This window comes from Tursiops truncatus, chromosome 9, assembly GCF_011762595.2.
Source record: "Tursiops truncatus isolate mTurTru1 chromosome 9, mTurTru1.mat.Y, whole genome shotgun sequence".
Taxonomy (NCBI): Eukaryota; Metazoa; Chordata; class Mammalia; order Artiodactyla; family Delphinidae; genus Tursiops; species Tursiops truncatus.
Window position 1 is genome coordinate 64,262,315 of NC_047042.1, and position 15,413 is coordinate 64,277,727.

The 15,413-nt window shown below is 45.5% G+C and overlaps 1 protein-coding gene across 2 annotated transcripts in view; it reads left to right on the forward strand.

The window, feature by feature from the left end:
- EEPD1 (endonuclease/exonuclease/phosphatase family domain containing 1) overlaps positions 1 to 15,413 on the forward strand; it is a 241,346-nt gene that overhangs the window by 100,212 nt on the left and 125,721 nt on the right. For both annotated transcript variants that reach the window (XM_073809827.1, XM_073809828.1), the window contains one exon: positions 1,985 to 2,244. The gene's annotated coding sequence lies outside the window, so the exon portion shown is untranslated. The remainder of the gene's footprint in view (positions 1 to 1,984; positions 2,245 to 15,413) is intronic.

The following is a 15,413-nucleotide window of genomic DNA, read 5'->3' on the forward strand; positions in this document are numbered from 1 at the left end:
GAAGACCTCCTGGCACCCACTTGGAATTACTGTGCGAACTAATATTTGTAGAATGACAGCTATGTGACAGGCGTTGTGATAAATGCACAGCAACTTCAAGAGGATGAGACAATTGTTATTGGTATTATTCCCATTTAACAGATGAGAAAGCTGAGGCACAGAGTGGTTAGGGAAGTGAGCCAAAGTCACACAGCTAGTAGAAGTGTGAAGTCTGGTTAAGAACCCAGGTTGTCTGACTCCAGAGTCCATACTCTTAACCACCACCCAGACTGCCTCAAAAGGACACATCCAGAGTGCCTGGTGCCATTGTACCAAGTTTTGGCAAGGATATGGAGAAACCACAACACCCATACACTGCAGGTGGGAATGGAAATCGGTACATTCATGCTGGGAAACTACTTGGTAGTTTCTTATAAAGTTTAACAGACATAAGTCATGTAACAGCAATTCCACTTCTAGTTATAAACCCAGGAGAAATGAGCGCATATAGGTACCAAAAGACATTCACAAGAATGTCCACATGTTCACAGCACTATTCACCATAGCCAAACGCTGGAAACCACCCAGATGGCCCCCAACAGTGAATGGTAAATCATGGTATAGTCATACAGTGGAGTACTTACTGTATAGCAATGAGAACGAACAAACTACACCCAGGAATAAGGATGAATCTCACCACCGGTGCTGAGAGAAAAAGAAGCCCAACACCAAGAAGTACCTGCTGTGTGTCCATATACGTAAACTTCAAAACACTCAGAGCCAGGGCCTGCCGCTGGAGGTCAGAGTAGGGGTCACCTTTTGGGTGTGGTGCCTAGAAGGGGGCACAAGGGCCACGTCTGGGGGTGCTGGCAGTGTTCTGCTTCTTGATCTCAGTGCTGGTTCCATGGGTGTGTTGTCTTTGTGAAAATTCATCAAGCTATACACTTAGGATCTGTACACCTTTCTTCATGTATGTTTTACTTGAATCAATAGTTTACCATTAGAATAAACTAAGACAATAATAATGTCTGCCAGTGCAGAGGCCTCGACAGCATGAGCTCCTTCCTTCCCTCTCTCTTTTGTCCGGATGCTCCTTGCTGGTTCCTCCTCTCCAGGCATTGGCCTTCCAGTGTTGCCACTGGGTCTGGGGTCAGGGTTGCTGGGTTATGATGGGATGCCCAGAGTCCTCGACCTGGGGGTCTAGGAGATTTCTTGCCTGGACCAAGGCGAAGAGAACATCCGTTCCCTCACTGGGGCTGCTCACCGGGTCACAGGGGGCTGCGCCCTCCCTGCCTCTGCAGGGCTCAGAGCTGGCTGCCTTGTAAAGGACCGAGTTCATGGCTGGGAGAGTGTGGCTCGAATTTAGGCTCTGCTGGAAACTCGCTCTGCCCCTGGGCAAGTCATTTAGCACAACGGAGCCTCCACTTGCCTATGACAAAGTTCTTAATGACCTAAGGTAGGCAGAAGTACACTGTATGCTGCAAGTGTGATGTAAACACGGGGCCTCATGAATAATAATGAGGAGTGAGAGCACAGAGAAAGGACCCAGCACAGCTAGAACGGGACACAGCCCTGCGAAGGATCCACCATCATCTGCCTTCCCTGGTCTCAGAGTTTCATGCTCCCACCACTCGCCTGGCTCTGCTTAAAAAAGGCTTGGGCTTAATTTTTTGTGGTTTATGTCATGGTTTCTGCAATATCCCCACAGACAAAGCGGCCGCCTGCAGGAGCTTCAGGATTTGGGCTTACTGCAAGCCCCTTTGTGAATACCGCTTCCTAGAATCCCCCGGGTCTAAAAGCAGCATCAGCTGGCTGGTTTCATCAGCAGTGATGGCCCTTGCCTTTGTGAGCAGTCAGCCTTTATATGGGAGGGATCGCAGAGGACATGGATGTCCTTTTTGCTGCCAAATCCCCTCCACAGCCCCCCGACGAGCTCTTGTCCTGCCTCTGTTTGAAAATCTCCAGTGACAGTGAACTTGCTAATTTCCACATACTCCTTCCACAGAGAGACCTTGAAAGGAGATTGTGGCCTCATCACTGGAATAAGACTCATGACTTTGAGGCTGTGCCATTCTGTTCAGAGGAGGAGCCACTGGGAGGAAAGGGTTCGATAAGAACAGAGCACGATGCTCAACCCATGATGGAAAGGACTTCTGTGGACCACCCAGCAGAGCTGGGCCCCTCTCAGCTTCCCTGCCATGTGGAGCCAACACGCCTGCTGAGGAGGCCCAACCTAGGACGGGGGTGAGACGAGGCTTGGCAGAGGTAAGCTGTTGTTGTCACTGCATACACGGCAGGAAGAGGGCTGGGCTGCGGCCGGGCACAGGGCCCGACCCCATCAGGGAGGTGATCCTGCTTAGTGCAGCCCGTCTTAAGTCTTCGGCTCCCAGGATACCATTAAAAAGTATGGAAGACCCTAAAGAGTTTTCCTGGGTTTTATCCATTAATACTAAAAATCAAAACTGAAAGTGTTCTTAAATTATTCAATAATTTGTGTTTTGTTGTTATTTATTTATTTATTTATTTTTGGCTGCGTTGGGTCTTTGTTGCTGCGCACGGGCTTTCTCTAGTTGCAGTGAGTGGAGGCTACTCTTCGCTGTGGTGCGCAGGCTTCTTATTGCGTTGGCTTCTCTTGTTGCGGAGCATGGGCTCTAGGTGCGGGGGCCTCAGTAGTTGCAGCATGCGGGCTCAGTGGTTGTGGCTCGCGGGCTCTAGAGCGCAGGCTCAATAGTTGTGGCGCACAGGCTTAGTTGCTCTGTGGCATGTGGGGTCTCCCCGGACCAGGGCTCAAACCTGTGTCCCCTGCGTTGGCAGGTGGATTCTTAACCACTGTGCCACCAGGAAAGCCCCAATAATTTCTTTAAAAGTGTCGGATTCCCTGGATTTGAATCCCATTTCTGCCACCTAGTGAGTGCTCACTCTTAGCGGTTGTTATTATTATCACAGCAGGTACTCAATACAGACATGGTTGATTTTATTTCTAAAGCACAAGATCTGGAATCTCCCACCATAGGATTCAAACCAGTGCCTCAATTTCAGCAAGGAGCTCTAAAGGTTAATGTTATTGCCATATAACTATATACCATGTTGTTTCACTCTTGCAAATAGGATTAGAATAGTACCAGTCCTGATAAGAGAATGGACCCTTGCTGTAGAGATACCGACTTCTTGGCCAGAGGACAAATGCCTCCCATTGCTGAGAGATCTTGGCCAGCTTTTTAACCTCTCTGAGCTTCATTTTGCCTGTTCTGTAAAAGGAGATGAGTAACAATGCCTGCCTCATAGGTTTGCTGAGAGAATTAAGTAAGGTAAGGCACTTGGCTCGCCACCTGGCACATAGCACTCCATAGATGTTACCTATTATTACTTTAGATCAGAAGTCATCAAATTATATTTCTAGTACTTTTCTTAGGTGCCGGGGTCATCAGAGACAAATTGCACAACTGGTCAGGGTTCAGGGTATTTCGGGTGTGTCTGCTCCTTGGATACTGGCTGCACCTGTGGGCACATTGGGTCCCCCCCCCCCCCCCACTGGCTGAGTCATACCCCTGGCTGTTCTATCTCATGTGCCAACAGGAGCATTGAGATGGACTCTGGCCATGCTCAAAAGTGCAGAAGGCTCTGCAGCCTCACCGTGCCCAGTGCATGGAGCCCTTCTAGCTGGGGCTGGTGATGGTTTCCAGAACTGAGGCTGATGGAATTAGCAGCAAAGACATAAAATTCCATTTTCAGCAATGCTCCAAATCACTCTCACTTTTCCCCTTCACAACTTTACGATCTAAATCCTTCCTGATAGTTACTGCATGTGTTTCTTCCCCCTGAGAATCATTTATAGATAATCCCAAAATTAAAAGACACGTTTCTTCTGGTTCTGGAAATTCATTTTTCCATCACAGCCCTGTGACCTCTATCATATAACTGGCCATTATCTGCTTTGTGGTCAAATTGTTATTCAACAATGCCACAAGCATTTACTGACCTTCACCTGTTTGCCAAAGGCTGTGAATAGATACAAGGTGAAAGGGCGAGCCACCTCTGGGCGGGCCCCAGGAGCTGTGTCTTGGGTGACATGGAGACGGCTGCACCAACAAAGGACCACAGGGCGGGGGTGGGGGTGGGGGGAAGGCACCTGGCCAGGCTGCCGGTGGACGAGGAGTGGCGATCAGGCCTGCGTCCTCCAGGTTGGCAAGGACCGTGTCCCACCATGTGTCCCCACTGCTTTGCTCACTCCTCCTTCCCTCCGATCCTTGCATGGCTGGCTCCTCTCGTCATCAGCTTTCATTTCAAATGTCACCTCTGCAGAAACGTGCTCCTGTTCATCTGATCTGCAGCAGGCCCTCGTCCCAGCACTCTGTCTCATCGGCACATTTTATTTTGTTCACAGCATATATCATTTAAACATTTTATTTACGTGTTTACTTGGACATCATATGTTTCCCTGACCTAGTAAACACCCAGTGAGCATTATTGGCTGAATGCCTGGCAGAGCCCCTAAATGAAAATGAATGAATGAACAACATGCTCATAGATGTTAAATCATTAGTCAGCAGCACATGGACAATTTTGGAAAAGTTAAAAATAGCTAATGTCATAGATGTAATTACTGTCTTCAACATATCAGAATTTTTCATGAGAATATTAGTCTGGGGGCTTCCATGATTACAGGATAAAGTAGACCCAAATTAACGTGAAAGAAATTTTGTAGTGAGGCCCTACCAATTAGAAACATACATCTGAGTAAAGACTTTACTGCTAGAGACTTTGGGGGAAAATGACTGTTAGTTTTGAGGGTTTATTCCTTCACTGGCCTGAATGCAGGGATCTCAACCAGATGTGAAAGGCTATTTTAGGGTAGTGAGCCAGCCATGCCCCAGAGAATATTTCAAGGATCTTCAATCACATATAGATACATGTGTATATAACACACTTACATGTAAATGTATATATTTTAATATATTTACATATACATACACACACAGGAGTAGTAAAAATATGGAGAGACTGTTTAGCCAGTCCAGTTTGAACTACACAGGTACCCCTGACAGGTCAGCTATCTCCTCTGTCCTAGTTTTTAGGCACACTTACAATGATGCGTTCTGGAACATTCTTGGTACTATTGAATAGTGAGTTCATTAGCTGGCAAAAGTGCCACAGACTTTTGAAGCATTACTGCAGACTCAGACCATGTTTTTGCATTTCTGGAGACTTATTCATCTAGGAAACATGTGAAGTATATATAGCACTATTCAGTGCCAGGGCCAGTGTAAGAAACCAGGCATGCAGAGAACTTGAATGGACTAATGATGGAAACAGACACACAAATAACTAGCTGCTCTACAGAGCGGGGCTGCTGAAGCATACTCAGCAGGGGTTAGGGGACCCATGGAAGGGGTTGTCGATATGACTGGGGTTCTTAGAAGGCCTAGAAGGTTCCATCAGCTAGAATAGGAAGGCTAAGTAGGGGCTTGCTGGATGTAGAGTAGGAGGGGCTGGGGCTCAGGGAGTGAGGATGGCACTGCCAGGCAGAAGGAACACATGTGCAAAGGCAGGAGAGAAAAAACTGCCTACAGCATTGAAGATGCATGGATGTGGGCAGGGGCCAGACGAGGCTGCAGAAGCAGACAAGACCGTATCGGCAGGGACCTTGGGTTTGAAGCCAGGGAGTCTGAACCCTGTTCTGAAAGTTAACGGGTGTCATAGAAGGATTGCCATAGACCTGGCTGTTAGAAAGAAGCCTTTGGCAGCTGGGAAGACGCATCAGGGAATTCCCTGGCGGTCCAGTGGTTAGGACTCAGCGCTTTCACTGCTGTGGCTAGGGTTCAATCCCTGGTCAGGGAGCTAAGATCCCACAAGACAAAAAAAAAAAAAAAAAGAAAAAGAAAAAGAAAAGATGCATCAGATGGGAGAAAGCCCCCAGCTCTTAGCAATAGTTCCAGGGAGTGGACATCAAATAGGGGAGATGCAGAAGGGAGAGAGTAAAAAGACAGAGGGGCCTCAGGCCGTGGGAGACAGAGAGGACACGATGAAGAGAGGAGTGCGGAGGATGAGAACCACGGTGCACCGGGCCTTGTTCTAAGCTCCTGGGCTCCGCAGTGGACAGAATAGAATGACAGCCCCGCCTGATGGCTCTGGCATCTAGGAGGAGGAGCCAGACAGAAATAAGCAAGTCAGCAGGTAAACCAAGGCTAAGTCCTCTAGAGAAAAATAAAGATAGCGGCCCTGGCAAAGGGGGCGGGCAGCTTGAAATTTTAGACAGGTGGCCTGTGAAGGTCTGCAGGGCCTGGGGAAACCAGCCCAGTGGCTCCCTGGGGGAAAAGCGTTCCAGAAGGAGTGAACAGCAACGCGAAGGCCCTGGGGTGGGATATTTCTGGCGTGTTCGAGGAACTTCAAAGGCCCGTGTGGCTGGAACGACCGGGAAGAATAGCAGATAAGAGAGCTGCAGGGGTGATTTGAGGGCAGAAGGACTGTGAGGAAGCTTACAGGCCATTGTAAGAACTTTGGCTTTTACTCTGCGTGAGGTGGGAGCCAATGGAGGGTTGCGAGCAGAGGAGGACGTGCTCAGACCTCTGTTTCTATAGTTGACTCTGGCTTAGGGTGGAGAACAGACTGGAAGGGGCAAGGGCAGAAGCAGGGAGACCTGCTTTAGTGGGGGCAGCAGAGGGGTTGAAAGTCATCAGATCCTGGTTTTATTTTAAAGGCTAAGCCACCAGGCATTGCTGATAGATTAGTTGTGTCTGAGACAGAAGCAGATGTGATTTCAAGAGTTTTGACCTGAGCAGGTGGAAGATTGGAATTGCCATCTTCCAAGGTCAGAAGATCAGATGTGGAGCTGGTTTGCAGGTGGGGAGGGGGACAACCATGGGTTTAGCTTAGGGAAGTGATCTTGAGATGGCAGGTGGAGATGTCCAATTAGCAGGGAATTATAGAGGTCTGAGTCTCACCTGGGCTTCAGATCATGCTGTGGAACAGGGCAGGTGTCCTGATGGGACCATCTTCCCATCGCTGAGGGTGTCTGAATTTCTGTCTTTAATGTCATAGTTCCTAATGGAGCTGACCATCATAATCACCAGGAGGGCTTTTTAAAAGAAGATTCCTGAGTCTCACTTCAAATCTGTAGAACAGGAATCTCAGAGGTGGGGTCCAAACCTAGAAAAACGTTGGAAGTCTGCATCAGGCGACTGTGATGAGTACCACTGGTTAAGATTCCCCACATATAAGGGGATTTCTGTTGGTTTCATTGCTGTTTTAAAACTAAGGGGGTCAATGCAATGTGAGAAGACAAGCCACACTCTTGGCTTGGGAGAAACTGTTTGCAAAACACATATCTGATAAAGGACCTTTATCCAAAATATACGAAGAAGTCTTAAACCTCAACAATAAGAAAACAAATAATCCGATTTAAAAATGAGCAGATACTTGAACAGATACCTCACCAAAGAATATATACAGATGGCAAATGAACGTATGAAAAGATGTTCAACATCATATGTCATTAGGACATTGCAAATTAAAACAACAGTAAGATACCGTCCCATACCTATTAGACTGGCCCAAATCCAAAACACTAGAAAACACCAAATGCTGCGGATGCGGAGCACCAGGGACTCTCATTCTTTGCTGGTGGGAATGCAAAATGGTGCGGCCATTTGGGAAGAGAGTGTGGCAGTTTCCTGCAAAAGTAAACACACTTACCATAAAATCCAGCAGCCACACTCCTTGGTATTTACTCAAAGGTGTTGAAGACCTATGTCCATACAAATACCTGCATACAAATGTTTATATCAGCTTTATTCATAATTACCAAAAATTGAAGAAACCAAGATGTTCTTCAGTAGGCAAATGGATAAACTGTGATGTATCGAGACAATAGAATATTATTCAGCACTAAAAAGAAATGAGCTATCAAGCCATGAAAAGGCAGGGAGGAACCGCAAATGGATATTACTTTGTGAAAGAAGCCAATCTGATCAGGCAACGTACCGTGTGATTCTAACCATATGACCTTCTGGAAGAGACAAAACTACAGTGACAGTAAAAAAGATCAGTGGTTGCCAGGGGTTGAGGGGAGGGAGGGATGAATACTTGGAGAACAGAGGCTATCTAGGGCAGCAAAACTACTCTGTATGATACTATAATGGTGAATATGTGTCAGTATATATTTGTCAAAACACATAGAATGTACAATACCAAGAGTCAACCCTAATGTAAACTACAAACTTTGGTTGATAGAAATCAAAACGAAGGGGGTGAAACTTTATGGAGAGGACAGACAGAAGAACCTAGGAACCTGCCTTTTGTGCCAGACACTCAGCAGGTGCTAGAAATGGGTGAGCGAACAGAACGGGCCAATCACTGCCTTCGTGGAGCTTACATTCTAGAAACCCCGTTTGAAAAGCATGGAGACAGAAGGGGAAAGCAAGAGTGCCTGGAAATTGTGCCTCAGACTGATCTTCCGTCTCTGCCTAGAGAGAGGCTCCCGATGGTATAGGGCAGGAGGGTAGCACACACAAAGCTACGTGCCAGGGTAAGTCCCTCATCACCCCGCCTTCTCGGACCGCAGTGGAATGCTCACCATCTGAGCCCTAGCAGCCCCTGTTTCTTCCTGCCCCGCCCCACAGGTGTCTGGACACTCAAAAGAATTGAAAACAGGATTCCGAAGAGATATTTGACACCTATGTTCACAGCAGCATTATTCAAATAGCCAAAAATGGAAGCAATCCAATTATCCATCAATGGATGAATGGATAAGCAAAATGCGATACTTACAGGCAACGGAATATTATTCAGCCTCACACAGGAAGTTCTGACCCACAGTGCAACGTGGATGAATCTTGAGGACATTAGCTAATGAAATAGCAGTCATATTTTTAAAAAATTTTATTGAAGTATAGTTTACTTATAATGTTGTGTTAATTTCTTTTGCATAGCAAAGTGACTCAGTTATACATATATATATTCTTGAAATGTCAGTCATAAAAGGACAATTATGCTAAATGAAATAAGTCATAAAAGGGCAATTCTTTTTTTTAATTTTTTTAACTGAAGTACAGTTGATTTACAATGTTGTGCCAGTCTCTGCTGTACAGCAGAGTGACTCAGTTATACACACATAGACATTTGTCTTTACATTCTTTTCCATTGTGGTTTATCCCAGGATATTGAATATAGTTCCCTGTGCTATACAGTAGGACCTTGTTGTTTATCCATTCTATATGTAATAGTTTACATCTGCTAAATCCCAAACTCCCAGCCCTTCCCTCCTCCCACCTGCCCCCTTGGCAACCACAAGTCTGTTCTCTACGTCTGTGAATCTGTTTCTGTTTTGTAGATAATTTCATTTGTGTCATATTTTAGATTCCACATATAAGTGATGTCCTATGGTATTTGTCTTTCTCTTTCTGACTTACTTCGCTCAGTATGATCATCTCTATTTGCACATGAAAGGGCGATTCTTGTATGAGGTACCTAGAGTAGTGAAATTCCTAGAAACAGAAGCAGATTGCCAGGAGCTGGGAGGAGGGGAGGGAATGAGGAGTTACTATTTAATGGGTACAGAATTTCAGTTTTGGAAGATTAAAAAAAAGTTCCGGAGATGAATGGTGGTGATGGTTGCATAGCAATGTGAATGTACTTAAATTCTGAACTGTACACTTGAAATGGTAAATTTTATGTTAACTGTATTTTACCACAATTTAAAAAAAGGGAGTTAGGCACTTTTACTAACCAAGCCTAGTAGGGTGGATGGGGGCAGCAAGGGCCACGGGGCCTCCTGGAAATGCAGCACCCAGAGCTGATGCAGCCAGGCATCCCCGGAACCGAATCAGGAGCAGCTGTGGCTAGGAGGGTATGGATTGGACCCCGTGCTCACCTCTCCTTCTCTGCTGCGCTGCCCTGCCCACCCCCCCGCCCCCAGCCTCCCAGCTTCTGCTCTCTAAGGCAGCTGGCTTCCTCATCTCCCTGGCTTGCAAGGGACCCCTCAGGACACTTCCTACCGTACTCTCCTGAGATGTTCTTTCATCTTAAGCTTCCCTGATCACTGCCTCATCTCTGTAGCCTCCATTTCAAATTTTGAAGGAATCAGATTGGTCGTCCCATTTGGGGGGAACAGGCATATTATGAATGTCTGGCAGGCTTGTGGGCTGCTACCCCTGCCCAGTCAGCTCTGCCAGGTTAGTGGACAGCCTCCTGGGCAGCTCAGTCAGCAGGGCTCTGGCCACCCTACCCTCAGTAGGGGCTGTGGGCAGCAGGGATGATGGGTCCTGATGCTGGGACTCACAACAACAGCAGTGACCGAATCTGAAACCTCCAGACTGACAGGTTCTCTATCCATCCCAAAGTCAGCCGTCCTCTCCCTCCCTTCCTATCCCCATAACCTCTCCATCATTTGTTATTCTGTTGCTCATACACTCTGGAAACAGTAAATTACACACAAGGCAAGGCCTGCCTTATTGATTTTTATATTCCCACATCACTGTCTGGTAGCACTCAAATGTTTACTAATAAGCTAATTAGTGGGAAGATGAAAACATAGAAGGAGCAATGTGTTTGGAATCTGAAGACCACAGCTGAGTCACTCAAGGTCACTTTCTTTGTGACCTTTGAAAGAGCATCTAATTACTCTGGGCCTCAACCTCAAATTCTGCAGCATAAATTGGTTGAAATCTATCAGTAGTTCAAAACGTGTTCTACTGCGTCCACCCCCGCAAGGAGTCAAATGGGTGTCTTTCCAGTAGAATTTCTCGAAGTCTTTAATATGATAATGGGGCTTTACAAACTTCCCCAAGAGCGATTAAAGTACAGAACACTTCCCAAATTCACTTCTCCATATACTCCTTTAAACTTGGAACATCCTATGGGGCTTGGGCAGGGAAAGATGAAACATCTGTTTGGGATGCACATGATTCTAAGGGCTGATTTAACCTTCAAGAATTTTGGAATTCATATGAGTCTATTTGCCACTGCCTGTCTACTCACCCAGAACAAATTGCTTTGGATTATCGACTGGCTACCTTGGGTAATTTCCTATGTAAATATCTCACTCATCGTTGTCTGAGGTTGTTTCCCTCTGTCTGTTTACTCATGACCTGAGGTTAACGAAGGCCACTGAGTCAGATTCTACAAGTTGTTCCTCCTTATCTCGGGGTGACATGGTACCTCCTATTTCCAAGAAAGATAAGGCGCTGACACAGCAGGTTACTGCCGCTGAATCACCAGGTGAAGGCATCTGAGTGGGCAGCTGTTACCTAGGAAGTCCCCCGAGTTGTCAGGTCGCTGCCAGGTCACTATCTCAGCCATATAATTAGTGGGATGTATAATCTAACTTGAGGGTTTATTGTAGGGAAGTTAAATAGCTTTCACGACTTGGGCTAATGGCCAGATACTGTAACTTACTGGGGAACTAGACTCACTGTCAAATCAAAATATGGGGTGCTGGGGCTGCCAGAGCTGGGGAGCGCTCTCCTGTAGTAGTTTCATGGGGCTGCTGTAACAAAGTGCCACAAAACTGGGTGCCTTCAAACAGCAGAAATGTATTCTCTTCAGGCCGGAAGTCTGAAATCAAGGTGTCGACAGTGCTATATTCCTACAAAGCTTCTAGGGGAGGAGCCTTCCTTGGCCCTTCTGGTGGCCCCAGATGATTTTTAACTCATGGCTGCATGACTCCAACCTCTGCCTCCATCTTTGCAGGGCATTTCCTCTGCGTCTGGGTCCAGATTTTCCTCTTCTTATAAGGACACCAGTCATGTTGGATTCAGGGCCACCCTAATGACTTCATCTTAACTTGATTATATCGACAACGACCCTGTTTCCAAACAAGGTCACTTTCACAGGTACCGGGGATTAGGACTCCAACATATCTTTTGGGGGATGTGATTCAAACCATGACACCCCTCACATCAAGAAAATGTATGTTTAGGGAGTTCCCTGGTGGTCTAGTGGTTAGGATTCCGGGCTTTCACGGCCGTGGCCCGGGTTCAATCCCCGGTTGGGGAACTGAGATTTCGCAAGTGCAGTAGGGTTGCACTCATCCCTCTGAGCCCTGTCTGTGAATAATGACTATCTAGTCTCTCCTTTTGGTTTTGAGAGAGGAGAGTCCAGAGTCCAGGCACCTTCAGCTCAAAAGGTAGAATTTAGAGGCCATTTTTGCAGACAAGAATATATCTCGAGTCACTGTAACGCGGGGCTTAGGAGCCAGCTGGACTCTGGTTTGAATCCTGCCTCTACCACTTGGTAGCTCTGTGACTCTGAGCAGAGCTCTTGACTACTCTGAACTGTGGCTTCCTCACAGGTGGATGGGAATGACACCAATCCCCTCCCAGTGGTTCTCACCTGAGGAAGATTTTGCCCCCCAGGAGATATGTGGCAGTATCTGCAGATATTTTTGATTGTCACAGCTGAGGAATGCTGCTGGCATCTAGTGGGTAGAAGCCAGTGATGCTGCTAACATCCTACAAAGCACAGGACAGCCCCCATATAACCAAGAATGATCTGGCTTCAGATGTCAGTTGTGCCAAGGTTGGGAAATCCTGTCCATCCTTGTGGGGTTGATAATTGTCTTTGAAAACGAGGCATGCAAGGTACCTAGCACATGCCTGGCCTTGTGTCAGCCCAATGAACGGCTGGTCTACATATTGCAAAGTAGGGAGTTTGTGACAATCTCATAAAAATATGTGAACTCACTAGAATTTACAGAGTATGAAGAGGAAAAAGGCTCTCAAATTCAGCGTAGTCCCTGTATCATGAACTCCCAAGAAACATAAGGAATGTAAAATACAATTGGCTAATGCAGATAATGAGTCGTATAGAAGGGATAAAAATATTAGTGGAGTGCTTGTTATGTCACATGCTGGCCACTTTTTCCTCCATCAGCTCGTTTAATCCTTTTAGCAACGTTAGGAGGTAAGAATTTTTATTCCCATTTTATAGGTGAAGAAATTGAGGCTCATGAGAGTTTAGATCTTGTCCCTGGGTTATGTATCTATAAGTGGTACAGCTGGTATTTGAGTCCAAGTCTGTCTGTTACCAAGCCGTGATTCTCTGTTGCCCTGCCCTGATTCACATGTAATCACTTCAACTGACAAACTTATCAGTCATGAACCCAGCAATGTGGATGCTGAGGGGTGCAGCCAGGGAAACCCTCAGGAGAATCAGGAACCTGTTGAAGGTGCCTCAGGGATTCCGAAGGATGTCTACCCCTCTAAGATCTCCTCTCCTCTTCCCTGCATTGGAATCCAGGCCCCTCTTGATGCTGTCTCTGGTGATCCTGACAGCTAGACCAGGCCTGCCCTCCAGGAACAATGCAAAATGCTAAAAAGTGAACCCATTTTCTTCCCCTCCTCTAGTTTCCCGTGACAAGTCCTATTCCCTCAGGGTCACAGAGCACCAGCATACTACAAAGAAGAGACCATCTATTCTAACCAGAGATGTGACAACGATAGCACAAAAGTTGGGGGTGGAAAAATGGAAGTGTACTTGTGTAAGGTTCTTGAATATACATGAAGTGATATGACATCACTTGAAGGTAGACAGTGATAATTAAAGATGTGTACTATAAAACCTAAAACAACCACTAAATTAATGATACAAAGATTTACACCTAATAAGCCACAGAGGAGATAAAGTGGAATCATAAACAGTTCACCAAAGAAGATAAACAAATGGCCAGTCCGCACATGAAAAGATGTTCAACATCATTTGTTGCCAGGGAAATGCAAATCAACACCACAGTGAGATACTGCTTTATACCAACCAGGATGGCTATAGGCAAAAAGACAGATATTAACAACTGTTGGAGAGAATGTGGAGAATTTAGAACCTTCATGCATTGCTAGTAGGAATGTAAAATGGGGCAGTCACCTTGGAACAGTCTGGCAGCAACTCAAAAAGTTAAGGGCAGAGTTACCATATGACCCAGCAATTCTACATCTAGGAATATATACCCAGGAGAAATGAAACATATGTCTACACAAAAACATGATATACACGGCAGCGTTATCCATAAAATGTCCATCAACTGATGAATAGATAAACAAATGTGGTATATCCATACAGTGGAATTCATTGATGAAAAGTAATGAGGCAGGGATATGTACCATAACATGGATGAACCTTGAAAACTCTATGCTAAGTGAAAGAAGCCAGTCACAATAGGCCCATATTATAGGATTCCATTTGTATAAAATGTCCAGATTAGGCAAATCTATAGGGGCAGAAAGTAGATTCGTAATTGCTCAGTGCTGGGGGAGGGGTAGGAATGAGAGGATTTGGGGGTGATAGCTAAAGGTATGAGGTTTCTTTTTGGGATGATCTGTAAATATGGTGAAGGTTACACAATTCTCTGTATATACTAGAAATCACTGAACTGCACACTTTTTAAATGGGTGAAGTGTATGAGATGTGAATTATATCTCAAACTTACAAAAAAGTAATCAATCCAAAAGTAGGCAGAAAAAGAGAACAAAGGGAAAAAGGAATAAGTGGAACAAAAAGAAAAACAGCGAGATGGTCAGTTTAAACCTAACCATATCAATAATCACATTAAATTTAGATGGTCTCAGTGCTTCAATTTGAAGGCAGAGGTTGAGAGATTGGATGTAAAAGCAAGAACCAACTCTATGCTGCTTACAGGAAACCCACTTTAAATAAAATAAGGTAAACATAGAATGACAGAAAGGGATGTACCATGGTAACACTAAAAATAACCAAACCAAACCAAACAAACAAACAAAACACCAGGTGGATAGTAATATAAGACAAAGTAGATTTCAGAGCAGAGAATATTGCCAAGGACAAAGAAGTCCAGTTCATAATGATAAAATGGTTAATTTGTCAAGAGAAGATAACAATCTTAAATATTTATGGGCCTGATAACAGCTTCAAACTACATGAAGCAAAAGCTGATAGAACTGCAAGGAGAAATAGAAAAACCCCCAATTATGTCTGTTATTTTAATTTAAACGCTTGTCATACAATAACTGAGAAGGAGGTTTGGAGATTGTCCAACCCAGTCCACTCATTTTACTGTAGGAGGGAAATGGGGCTGAAAGAAGTCCATTGACTTACCCAGGGCCGCAGAGCTCAGAGCTAGTGTCAGAGCCTGGCCATTAGCCTAAGCGTCACCAGGGCTATTTGGCTCTGTGAGATTCCCTGCATTATACGGACTCCCAAATACAGCCTAACACTGTGGTGAGAGACTTACCATCCTCAAGAGGTGGAGTCTACTAGATCACTACTCATGGTTACTTGTGTGTCAAGACACTACCCATTCAGCCCCTTTCATAAATATTTATTAAAGCCGAGGCACTGTTGGAGGTGCTTGGGGTACAGCGGTGAAGTCCAACTCCCTCCCCTCGAGGAGCTTATATTTTAGCTAGGAAGAGACAGGCAATGAACAAATCTACAAGTGATAAAGGCTATTAAGAAAAATAAAGCCGGTG